Source organism: Lycium barbarum, chromosome 8 (genome assembly GCF_019175385.1).
Source record: "Lycium barbarum isolate Lr01 chromosome 8, ASM1917538v2, whole genome shotgun sequence".
NCBI lineage: Eukaryota > Viridiplantae > Streptophyta > Magnoliopsida > Solanales > Solanaceae > Lycium > Lycium barbarum.
Genome location: NC_083344.1, coordinates 97,361,869 through 97,374,029, shown reverse-complemented (window position 1 = coordinate 97,374,029; position 12,161 = coordinate 97,361,869).

Below are 12,161 nucleotides of genomic sequence, written 5' to 3'. Positions count from 1 at the left end.
TTAAAAAAATGTTTTTTTGGCGATTCTATTACGTGGCAATTTTTAAAGGTTCCAATAAAACACATTTTTCATCAATTTTGACAAATAAGTAATAAGAGATAGGGAGTTGGGCCTACCAAGTTCAACAGAAAAATGCGTACAAAAAATATGTCCGCTCCAAATGTTCTCCAAATGCTTAGTCCTTCCATGGTTGAGGTCAACTCAATCTAGGAAAGTTAGTAGGCCTCGTTGAACCCACCAACGGATAGGGGATTTACAAATAAAACGGGTATACATTGCATTAGTATTTGACTTAAAGACATAAATTAAATTACAAAGCCAAAATTAAATTACATTAGAATTGGGCCAAGCCCATAATCACTAAATAAATAGGGAAAGGGACAATTTATGAAAAGCGACATTTCTCTCAAATATATATCGACTGAAGTATTGATCAGGCCCAACTAGCCCTAATTATGAACTAAGCATGAATTTTTCTAAGTGTCAAATTATAATATACATGGTATAATATGTGATATACTCTCATATGGAGAGAAAACCCCCTTGAAGGGCATACCCTCCATATACCACCCATATACACTATACTCTTCTATATTCACCCCTCTCAAACACCCCATTTAAGCTACTCCATAGGATATTTCAATTCCAAGAAATGCACAAAATTTTCTAGGTTTAGGTTGCTTCAAAACTTAGCTACTAATTAAGCATATAAACAGTCAAGGCCAACAACTCAGGCAAGCAAAACAAGTAGTATTCCAGCAAACACTTAGTTAAGAACAAACAATCTCAAATCCAAAATAAGCCACAAGAACCAGTGTCCAAGCACAATGCAAAGAGCAGATTTTATGTCAAATTGTTATCCAAATAGGACATGATCAACTTAGCCTAAATGAGACCTCACAGAATTGACAAGTTTCTTCAAAATAAACTTTGCAATTTTAAAGCTGAAACGCAGGTTCCACAGACTCAATCACAGACAAGATTTTCAATTCAAACTAGCCTATTTTTGAAAGGATTCAGGGATGACGACAGGCAAAAGTACACCTAGAGTTCAAATTCAGACTGATGTCAAATAGAAATCATTCAGGCAATATGCAGATATTTCAGGTTTTCAAAAATGCATTTTTCAGTCTCAAGCTGTTCCAAAACTCACAAAGACAGTATTCTAAATTGGCTAAGTGAAGCCATTTTGCAATTTTAAGCAGTTTCAAGTAGGTGGGAAGTGGGAAAATAGTGATTCATAAGCAAAGTCCCTACCTAGCGGTTTTGCTAAATGGCACAATAATGCACAACAAAGAAAAAAAAAGAATTGTATTATGCCCTTATAAGTCTTTTCTAATCAAATAACTATGTCAATCCTAAACAGGATTCAGGAAATGTACAATGTCATACAAAAGAACACACTAAGTAAGATTGAGGAATAGCCTAGTTAATCAACAAGTTAAGAAGCATCTCATATTTTCAAACTTACAGTTCCTTTTTCAAATTTCTTTGCAATCAATTTTTAACACAAGTAACAATTTCAATCTTTACTCTTACCATTTCAGTCATTTATCTTTTAAGACAGGTTCATAATATTCTAAGTGTTTCAAATCAATCAACAAGGAGAAATAAGAGAAACAAATACACAGACAGTTTAGGCAATACACACACATATACAGTCTCTACTATTTCTTTCAAACCAATTTTAAGTTTTCAAAATCAATGTAATACATCCTTTAAACAAACAGAAGTACTCTTGACTTTTATGCAGAAAATCCCAAGTAAAATGCAATTCATAACTTCAAAGAGTATCCTAATTTCTGTATATAAGGCCAACTCTGATCCTAAACCAGTTTTAGGCTAAATGACTTAATGTAGGTATTTGGCAAAAACAGGTAATCCAATAAGCTTAGTACTATCAGTTTCACAAAAGGCTAAGAGTTCTTATTCTTGACAGTTTCACTTATTTAACTAACTTAGTAGACAAAGAAAATAGGACAGGATTTAGTATTGCAGGTTCAATAGTTATTCTAAGCTGCAAGGTAACAATTAACAAGGATCATATAGGAATAGTTCTTGGCACAGAAGAGGGCTTCACCTAATTTTAGATTCTCAGAATGGGAAAATAAGCAAGAAACTGCAAGTTATAATGATATTCAATCACATTTGCTATTCTTTAGTCAAAACAGATTCATTTTTTACAGCTTTTAGTCTCTAAGACCTATATCTGGCAAATAATAGGTTCAATTTTAAATGGATCCTAAATGGATCATAGTGATCCCAAACAATACCTAAATGAACTCAGCTTGACCTAAAAAACAAATTGCAAAGAAGGTTATCAACTTTTCAAATCACATAGTCAATCAATTTTTCACAAAGATTGCCAGTTTTAAGGAAAAAAGACTTATGAAAGGTTCATGAATCTATTCTGAGGTAAAAAAGACACATTAAGATAGGCACACACTAGGTCACACAAAGGCCAAGTAAGCAGGTTCACTTATCCTACTATGTATCATGTTTTAACAGTGTTGACAACAAAAGGGAGTGACAGAGCTCAATCATTCGAACAAAACAAACTCAGGACGTTCAATCTTCAAGGAATTTCATTCAAAACTTAACAAGTAAATTCCATGATTCATTTAAAGGGAAAATGCTTACTTATTTGAGGCAGTTTGAACATATCAAACAAGCATAGTATTCTAAAGATGGACTTAAGCTAATATAAATCATATTTAGCTAAGCTGAAGCAAGATAAAGTCTAGAATCTAAGGTAAGCCACAAAATTGTTTTCAGACCTTGAATGTAACTTCACCTTTACTAAAGTAGTAACAAAATATTACCGTTTCATTAAAATAGTTTCTAAACATCACCATTTCAAACAATAAAACTGGAAAAAGTATGACTATAAAAAAAAACTTAAAACAGATTTAGCAACTTAGAATTCCCATCACACCAACTTATTTAACTTATCCTTGAACCAAAGACTAAGCATTTCTAACTCAGAATTTCCAAAATCCTATTCTTTAACCGCTCTTCTCATATTATTAACTAACAGGTTATACTATCTACTTAATGTGACATAATTTAAACCTTAACTTATTTTTATAACCTTGCATAACAGAAACAGAATAGAATAGCAACATATAGGACTAAGATAGTCATTTATAGCATTTTTGAATAACAAACAAGCTTAAACAGTAAATAATCATGACTAAAAATAGAATAAGGTTTGAAATAAGAAGTTACCTCTTATTGGGGCAACCTAAAGACCAAAATGGGGATTGAAATTGCAACTTCAAGCAACTAAACCCCATTGATCTTCAAAGAAATCACCTTTCTTTATTTTTTCCTCTTATATATTTTGTGTATATTGATTGTATATTTATAAATTTTGTAGCATTTTCTTGACTGTATATAGTATATAGCTAATATATTGCTTAGTTTTTAGGAACAAATTCTGAATTTCCGAAAAAAGAAGGTCCTTTCTTCTCCCTTCTACTTACAATTTATAGACTTTCCATTATAAGAAATCCAAGGAATGAAACAAGGACACCTAGCCCTAAAATTCCCCCCCCCCCCCCCCCCCCGCTTCCCCCCCAACCCAAAATCGCAATTTTTGTACCTTATCCTTAAAATTCGAATTTTATCAGATAAGACAACAAACAATACCAACTAATTGTACCCTAAAATCCACAAAAAAGCTAATAAAATTAGAAAATACTAGGATAGTACAAGTATAACAAATTTTGTACCATTCTAATGGTACAATAGTACCAAATGGTACAATGAAGATAAAATCCCCAATTTTGAGTGCATATGGTGCATAAGTTGGCTAAGGGCTCAAGGCCCTGCCCATGGCAACCATAAACATGAGGGAATCCGAGTAACATCCTTAAACATGATTAAATTTGGGACGAATAAATAAAATTCAAATGAAATTGAACCTGGAAATCACGAGTACTCATGATTGCATAAAAGCCCTCAATCGCCGTAGTGGCGGAACCCTAGAGGAAAAACTCCAAATCGCCAAGTTCAGTCGAGTAAAGGGTGTGGGTAACAAATGAAATAAGAGATGGGGTGAAGTTTGTTTTTACAAACTTATCACCCCCCCCCCCCCCCCTCTTTTTTTTTTTTTTTTTTTTACATTTGCCCTCTGTTTTTAAAAAAACATAACACATAAGACCCCCTCTCTAATTTAATCAATATAAACTGTATATTATAAATACACATATTACTAAGTACAATAATTATTTAGGCTAATTAAAATTCAAAACTTGAAATTTAAAATATTAGCTTTAAAACAAGCCTAATATTGACATAGTTCCGGGTGATATTTTAAATGGTGAAAAAATGCGGTCAAAATGAGTCGTAATTAATATGTTGTTTAAATTAACAATTTTCCCGGACTAGACAGAGTGGGATGAAACTAAATAAATCGTATTTCTTATATTTGTCAGTTTTTTCAGGAAATAGTAATTAAACATCATTTTTGCAATTTTCTTGGGATTTTTGAAATTTTAATTTTTAAAGGGTGCATCCTTACTCTGTCTTTGGCTCGGGAAATTTGAAAATTAAAATATGCATCTTATGAGGTGAATATTAGGTGTCAACAACTGCCCCTTCGGAGTTCGAGGATGGTAAGGCCATCCTTGAACTATGAATTTTGACAAACCTAATTTTTACCGAATAATAGAAACTACAACTTTCTTTTTGCGCAAAATTTCAAAAGTATGGTCGGACCCTGGTCTTTGGGCTTCCTACATATCTCAGGTTATATGAGAATTCAGGTCGTTTGTAGTTCTGACTCTACGAGGACTAAAAAATAAGGAATTTTTTAAATTATCTCGAGATGTCCCAAGATAATCATAGGAATATGGCCGATCCTCAAAAATTGAGTAGCCTACATATCCCTGGATTTGGGAATCAGGCCAATTGTAGTTCGACTCGATAGCCCGAAAAGGAATATTCCTTTATGTGGGAATCCCTTTGACTATTTCCAGTAAAAATCCGACCGGAGATGATTTTTGGAAGATTTTAGAGTTTAGTTTCTTGATGTGATATTTCAATCTTGGTGTAGAAAGCCTGACTCTCGTGCACAGTTTTTGATCAGTTGCCCAATAAGAGTTCCACGTTTGCTCCACACATCTCGAGTCTGGCTCTTTTGCTCCCATCTTGGTAGCTTTTAGCCATCTCCAAATGTTGAGTCCTGCGTTTTAGTGATTTGAAATTTTTATCTTTATCGTAAATGCCATACCTGTGCGGCATTTTCGCCATTTGTTTTAAAGGGTTAACTTTGTCAACTCCCGTCATTTGTCCGACTCCTGCCGAATGCTTATCCATCTTCTTTCTTCTTTTCCTGTAAGTGTGTGATTTTGTATGTGTATATAGATATACATACATATATATATATATATATAGACATATAGATATACATACATATATATATATAGACATACATATATATATAGACATATAGACATACATATATATATATATATATATTGGAAATAATTTTGACTACTTTGGATAATAATCCCGATACCTCAGTTGGTTCTTTTCTCGTCATTTTCAGATGTTTTCAATTTTTTAATGATAACTTCCGTTGGGATCCGGGTCGGGCTATACCACATTCTTGCGAAATCTTCACACCCCAGTCCAATTTTTGTTTTCGTAAGCAGGATGCTATTAATGAAGACCATGTTTCCAAGTGTGGGACCATTTTTGTTTCTTCTGACATCCGCTATCTTTAAAAATTTGGGATCGCATCATTTTCACATACTGCGGTGACTGTCGCGAATCTGGTGTCGACTGTATCGTTATCCTCATATGAAGTCTGCGGTATACCAGTTTGGGACCACATCACTTATAGTCAAAAATACCTAAATGAAAACTGCACATCAGAGGGCAGTATCATATTCCTTTCATGATAACCACTAACCTCTGTATCCAGAATTACGACATTAGTCAGAATATTCAAGTTAACGACTACATACTCAAGTGCAGGGCCTTTTCACATGACAACCTCTATCCCTGAACCAAAATTACATTAACTTGAGATAAACTGCAGTAGCGATCGCAAATCTTGATGTAGGAATCACATTTGTATTTCAACAATTGTGGACATCAACCTCGGGATTATGCTACCTATTTTTGGATATATATATATATATATATATATATATGGGCGGCGACTACAGCCTCTTCGGCACGAAGTCGTATTGCCCAAATCGTCATTTTGAGGAATGAAGCTTACCTCAGCGGCAAGACTAACACGCTCATTTTTTGACTCCGGGGAAGAATACCCGCCCATTGACAGGGTTCACATCTTCCAAAAGGACTAGACTCTTACGTTGTGAATACGACACTACAATATCGATATCAACTCTTTGTCTTCCAATCACGGATTGTTAGGATGAAAAATATAACCACCCATGGGGCAGAATTAATCAATCTTTGCGGACATTCCATGTCGATGATCTTAAATTTGATGTCAAAATTATGTCACCTGATTCAGGAAAGAACTGCGCTTATTAAATTTAAGTCGTCTAATCAGTCAATGTATCAAGGCAAGCCATGCGACGTCTAGGACGAGGTCTCAATACCTTGATACTATACTGTTTAGTGGAGACCAGACTTCGGTAAATCATGATTATATCTTTTAGTAATCTTAAAATTTTCTTTTATAAAATCTTTGTGCTCTGCAACGAACAAACTTGTTAGCGTAAAACAATTTTACTTAGGGAGGATTTCGTTACCCTTTTTGTATGCTGTTCTTCGCCGTTTTTCTTGAAATTTCTTCTTCATTTTGTTCGTTGTTGTTGTTGTTGTTGTTGTTGTTGTTGTTGTCCCTGTTTCAAACATCTTTAGCAAACAAGTTAGTGTAAAACGTCCATGCATGTTTGTTCCTGCCTCCACAGAAAAATTTGTCAGTTCCCTATATGGTCGACCGCTCTTCATGCATATGGACTTCTTCCGTTCACACTTCGACAGGAAAGAATGCTCAATTTTTTTGGAAAATATTTTATTTTTCGCAAAGAGGGGATTTTTGGGCGATGATTTTGAAAACATATATATTTGTAAGCGATATATCAGTAGTAATAACAATTTTGAAAATGGTATATTTTATACACAACCTTTTGATGTCATGACATCAACTACTCAAACAATGTCTTGTATCACTTCTTCTTCGTCTTGATCTTGACTCGTATTTAACTTTTCGAATCCCTTTCGAAAATTTTGCCCCAGCTTATAGATATCGTTGTACCAACTGAAATTTTACTATGTCGAAGGAATTTTTTGAGACCCTCTCCTGCCCTAGTGTAGAGATGCTAATCAGTTGGTTCCTTTGAACTGGTATATCGATTGAATTTTTTAGGTCCTCTTAAAATTCTGCCCTAGTTTCCATGTGGGGTTACCTTTATATTTCTCTTGCTAAAGCATTTCTGAGGTTTCCTTAAGGTTTATTGGGAATTTTATTTGGGATGACCGAGCTTGGAAGAGCGCCTACATATCCCAAATGGGAATCAGGTCATAACGTAGTTTGGGATAAATATATCAGAATTTATTGGTGAGAATGAACTCAAAAGTGCGCCTACGTATCCTAAATGGGAATGAGGTCATAGATAATTCGAAATACATGATTTTGGATTTTTGAGTTAAAGCGACCGAGCTTGGAAAAACGCCTACGTATCCCTTTATAAGTATAGGGAATCAGGTCCTCCCGTAGTTCATACATAATTTGGGTCAATTTTTTCTTAGAAATGTAAAATTACAAGTAAAGGAAATGCGATAAAAAGCAACATAAACTATAGGAGCTATAAATCTCTGAAGTTGTCTTCTTCCTCAAACGTAGTATCCGTTGATGGCATCTGAATTTATTGTTTTCGGCCACTCTTGACCATCCATTTCAGTGAGGACAACTGCTCCTCCTGATAAGACCTTTCGCATCATATAGGGCCCTTGCCAGTTTGGTGCAAACTTTCCTTTGTATTATTCTTGATTCTGATGCTGACATCGAGCTTAGGCTGTCTGATTTTCTACTTAACCGGGGCGAATCCCTCTAGGATTGGCTATCTATGAGCGACAATATCTGTACTCAAGCCCGACATATCGGCATATGGCCAAGCGAAAATATCTTCATACTCTTTCAACAAATTCCAATTCCCTTCTTTCTCAACCTCTGTCAAATGTACACTTATCCTGGTCTCCCGAACCAATTTCCCAGTCCCTAGATTAACTGCCTCTGTTTCCTCTAGGTTTGGTGCCGGTCGATTTTCCTATTCTTTTTCGACGTCTATCAACCACTCTGGTTCATCTATCTCTTCCTCTTGATCTTTGTTTTGTTCATCATCCTTCTTACGTGTTTTGTAACATGTCATGACATTACTTGTGGCTTCTATATTATTACTGTAAAACAAATTAACATAATTATCAATCATGTAGAAGCAATCTTAATTATGTGTATATATATATATATATATATATATATATATATATATATATATATATATATATATAGGTAAAGTAAAACAATTTTGTCTTATTGCAAACTTTTAGGTGTTTTCATTGAAATTTAAAAAGAGTGATACAAACTGTGGTCCTGATTCGGAATGGAACATCGATCCATTTCCGTTATTAAACAACATGTAATAAGGAAGTGTAAAATCATAAAAAGGCGGTAAGCCGGGCCTCAAAGCCGACTTTCGCCGTTTTTCTGAAAGTGAGCATTTTTTCTACTGCCAGGTGAACAACGAAGTAGAAGTCGATCCACTTGGAATTTCTCCTAGCTCATCATGATGAATCTCCAGTGCTTCAAAGCATTCTTCAATGATGGCTGCACATTTCTCTTCCCAAAACAGCGTCCTTAAACCCTCTTCTGGATCCTCGCCGCTATGACTCAATGGACATGCGGTGAAGGACTGATATAGACGAGGAAATGGCTTTCTCATTTTAACAGGACCTCCTTGTCAATGTTCTACTTCTTCTTCTTCTTCTTCTTCTTCTTCTTCTTCTTCTTGTCTGCCTCACACGACTTGTGTCCAACCCTAAATCGATATTTCCCATTTTCGATTGTTACTGGTTTTCTAATTCCCTGTAAGTTCCTTCCCAGACATTTCTCGAGCTCGAACTCGTTTCTTATCATAGTCGTGGCAACCATTTTGTAGACCGGTGGAATAGGGATATCTTCATCATCCCCCCTTGCGATCTAACATGGCTAATTCGATGGTATGAAAGTCAACACCAAGTGGCGATTTCTCTATGACCAGTACTAAATTGTCCGAATAGTTATGGGTACTTCCTTTATCGTGAATCACGACTTCTTGATCATCCCATACAAACTCGAGGGACTGATGCAGCGAAGATGCTACAACTCCAGCGGCGTGCAACCATGGTCATCCTAATAATAGGTTGTCGCTTGTTTTGATATGCATGATGATGAACTTTACAACGAACTCTGTGGGACCCATTTGTGTGTGCAAATATATCTCTCCAATTGGGTCGCTGGTCGCACCATCGTAAGATTTTACATTTGTTCGACTTTGGCGGATCTTACTAATATCATATCCAACCTGTTTCAAAGTTATCGCAGGGCATACATTCAATCCAACCCTTCTATCTATCAGCACTTGAGGGATAATCTTGTCGCGACACTTGAATATAATGTGTAAGGCTTTGTTGTGGGTCTTACCCTCTCTTGGTAATTCGTCATCAGAAAATGATAGCCTATGCGCTCATACAACATACCCTACAATATCGGCCAATGTTTCACTTGTAGTGCTGGCGGGTACTTGGACTTCATTCAAAGCTTTCATTAAGGCTAAGCGATATTGAGACGAACTGAGTAATAATGACATTATTGATATCCTAGCAGGAGTCTTATGCAAATGCTCAACAATCGAATAATCCTTGACTGGCATTTGCCTCCAAAAGTTTTCAACTTCACCTTCAGTGATTGGTCTTTTCTGAGAATTTTCACGGCGTGGCGCTTTGAGTACGGGCTCTTCTGGAATGTAACACCTTTCTGACCTGGTCATACCCTGAACCACAGCGGCTACCTCTTTTCCTTTGACCATCATTACGTATGGTGACTTGATCTCAAAAGGTGCATTCTCAACTGGTACTGATGATTTGAGTATGAATGGCTCGTTCTGAATTTGAGCAATTGCTGCGGAGTATTTGAGCATGAATGGCCCTTTCTTGGCCACAACGGATGACTGGGACAAATCTGATTTTCTTGTCATAGGGTTCAAAACTTATTTTCGCTCTTGTAAGGACAAAGAGGTGACGGTGCTTTCCAGTTCTTTGATGTCTGGACAAATAATTGTTGGACTCTCTTCCCATTCATTACCTCTTTCTATCATATGGATTTGATTCCCTCCATGTTTTGGAAGAGGGTTTGTATCCACATTTGTAGGTGTTGGCTCAAGAATAAGCTCATGATTGTCAATCACATCCTATAATTTGTGCCTCAAGTTTATGCAATATTTAGTAGTATGGCCAATTTGTTTAGAATGGCAAGTGAAATATGGCCTATACCATCGATCCTTGGGGTTAGCAGGTTTTGGTGGAACGACATTAATTCGACCGGCATCTCTTATTTTGGCAAGCAAACTAGTCCTTGATTCTGGTAGAGTGAATACCCTCGGAGGTTTCTTTTGGGGTGCCTCATAGTTTGCTGGTAGAGGCTGGTTTTGTGGAGCTTGGTTATTGGGTGCTGGCATTTTATAATTGGGTCGTGGAGCTTGGTTGCTAGGTGCTGGTATTTGGTAATTTGGTTGTGGAGCTTGGTAGCCAGGTTGTGCATAGCACGCAGACGTCAGGATATATTGGGGTGAAGTGGTTATATAGCTAGTTGGTAGAGGCAATTGGTAGTTGTCTTGATTTTTGTGGGTTATCTCTTTTCCTCGGCTTTTTGGGCTAGTAGCTCTAGAAACATAAGCTACATCTTCATTCTTCTTTTTGCTGCTCGTAGTGCTAAACGCACCTGCTCTATTTAGTATGCTGACAATCCTGCCGGTCTTGAGGCCATCTTCGATGTCTTCCCTAACGGCAACTAAATCTGCAAAGGAACTCCCTTCATAGTTATCATTTTGTCAATACAATCAGCTTCTTGGTACCATATAAATGCAGCTACCAGCTCCGCTTGAGTCATAGGTGGTAGCATATGCGCTGCCTCATGTCTCCAGTGACTGGCATATTCTCTATAGGTTTCGGTCGATTTCTGATGGATTTTCTCCAATGGGAAGCGATCAGGCATATTTTTCACATTGAAGCGGAATCTCTCCATGAATAAACTTGCCTTTCTCCTCCCATGTCTTCCATCGACTGATGTCTTGTGAGATGAACCACTCCATAGCTGTTCCTGACAGACTTCGACTGAATAATCTCATGAGCAAAGCTTCGTTTCCACCACTCCAGACCAACTGGTCGCAATAAGCTCTCAAGTGGGCCATGGGATTGCCCGAACCATTAAAATGGTCAAATTTGGGAATTTTAAAACCTTCTAGTAAACCCAAGTCTGGATGTATACACAAATCAGAGTATCTCAACGCCTCTTTCTTCTTAGAGCCCTGCTCTATTTCAGCAATTTTCTTCCCCATCTCCTTCTCGATTTTGTCTATTCTAGCCTCAAAGAACATCTCCATGTTCTCCAGTTCTGGTGAGGAGTCAATATGGGTGATATGATCCTGAAAAGTAACATTTGATTGCATGGGGTGGGTTCCAGGAGATCCCGTTGCCCGAGGAGTTTGATAAGCATTTGGGTTTTGGGATGTTGTAGCATGAGCAGGTATTTGGAAAGCTGGTGTTTGTTGGGAGAAATTCCCTACATGGGTGGTGCTTCAGCGCAGTGGAGTTTGAAAAGTAGTTTCGGTCTGAGTTTGTGGGAAATGGTCAGGAATTGGTAAGTCTAAATTTGGGAAAGTGAGTGCAGGCCTTCTAGCCTCAGTATTAGTAGCATTTTTATTTTTCAGCCCTCAGGCTGCCTGGTTCTTCTCTAACTTCAGCCAATTGCCTTATTAGCAGGCTAACGACCTCTTCCAAAGGCATTTCAGCTATGTCAGCTATTGGGGTACCCTCGACTAAGGCAGTTCTATTATGGTTGTTGTTTGGTGGTGGAGTCTCAGGCATGTTTTCTTCTCGTGGAGGGTTTAAGGACGCTACAACATCTTTTGATCGAG